We start from the raw sequence: 1,801 nt of genomic DNA, 5'->3' as shown, positions 1-1,801 counted from the left end.
CTGAGAATTGTCCAAATGTTTTACCTGTGCCATAGATGCCATAGCTCTGGAAACTTATTAATTCAGTTAATGCTGTAAGAGCTGATGCTGCAAAGCAAAGAGGTCTACACTCTGGGAGGTATGTGTGTTTGTGTGTGTGTGCGTGTTCACATACGTGTATGCAAGCAGAATGTTTAGTCTTGTTCGTCACCTTTTGTGTATAATATTTAGTAACTGTATAACTTTCTTCTGATTATAAAAATAAAACAATTATTTAAAATTTTTGGAAAATAACAGATAATCACACTAAAAAGAGAAATAAAAATCACTTATAATGAAACAAATAAGAAATAAACATTATTAATATTTTGGTATATATATTCTAAGATTTCTTCTACTGGGATTACACTATGCATAATATTTTATATACTACTTAATCACATATTATTAATCACCCTGAATATTGTTGCCATCATATAGATTTAAGGTCCTTCAATATTATTCTATGTTGTAAATGTGGGTTGTTTATATTTTATGTTTGCTATTAAATACTAATGCTCTAATTCACATCCATGATTATTTACTTAGGGTTAATTATAGGAGAAAAATTACTGGATCAAATGATATTACCATTTAAAATATTTTGTTCTATACATATGTTTTGTCACTTGTACTCTTGTTGTGTCACTTCATATTTTAAAATGAAAAATGTAGAAATTTTCTTTAATTAATTATGAGGTTAAACAACTCACATCTTTAATTTAATTTTGTATTGTTCTGTTGGTTCATGTCCTATTCATGTTTTTGTTATTTATGTTTTTATTACTCCTTTCATTATTTTTTGTAAGGGTTCTTTATTTAATGAGAATATATATTCACTTTTTGGGTTTTTTTTTTTGGAAAAATACCTTATCAAGTTGCTTTTTATTATAGTAAGAATATTTAACATGATATCTACACTTTCAACAAATCTTTAAGTGAACAATAAAACATTGTTAATTATAATGTTGGTCAGCATATCTCTAGAACTTAACTCACTTTGCATAACTGAAACATATTTAAACTTTTATTTATAATACGTTGACTTACAAAGATTTTAAATTTTTATTTAGGCAAATGTGCAATCACATTTTGCCAATGTGCCATGCCAATCACATGTTTTGGTTTGGGGTTTTTTTTTTTTTTTTTGGCTTAAATGGCATAAATTTACTTTCTCACATTTCTGGAAGCTAGAAGTCTGATAGCAAGGTGTCAGCAGAATTAGTTTCTTCTGAGACCTCTCTCCTTTGCTTGTAGATGGCTGTCTTCTCCCTGTCTCCACATGGTCTTCTTTCTGTATGTGTTGATTTCCTCTTCTTTATTTTTAATTGAAGTATAGTTGATTTACAATGTGTTCATTTCTGCTGTACAGCAAAGTGATTCAGTTATACATATATATACATTCCTTTTTTACATTCTTTTCCATTAAGGTTTATCACAGGATATTGAATATAATTTTCTGTGCTATACACTAGGACCTTGTTGTTTACCCATTCTATATATAATAGTTTGCATATGCTAACCCCAAACTCCCAGTCCATCCCTCCCCACCTCCCTTCCCCCTTGGCAACCACAAGTCTGTTGTCTATGTCTGTGAGTCTGTTTCTGTTTCATAGATAGGTTCATCTGTGTCACATTTTAGATTCCACATATAAGTGATATCATATGGTATTTGTCTTTCTCTTTTTTGACTGACTTATTATGATAATCTCTAGGTCCACCCATGTTGCTGCAAATAGCTTTATTTCATTCCTTTTTATGGCTGAGTAATATTCCATTGTAT

The sequence above is a fragment of the Lipotes vexillifer genome, unplaced genomic scaffold, assembly GCF_000442215.2.
Source record: "Lipotes vexillifer unplaced genomic scaffold, Lipotes_vexillifer_v1.1 scaffold1402, whole genome shotgun sequence".
In the NCBI taxonomy this organism is placed as follows: Eukaryota; Metazoa; Chordata; class Mammalia; order Artiodactyla; family Lipotidae; genus Lipotes; species Lipotes vexillifer.
This window is presented reverse-complemented; position numbering follows the sequence as displayed.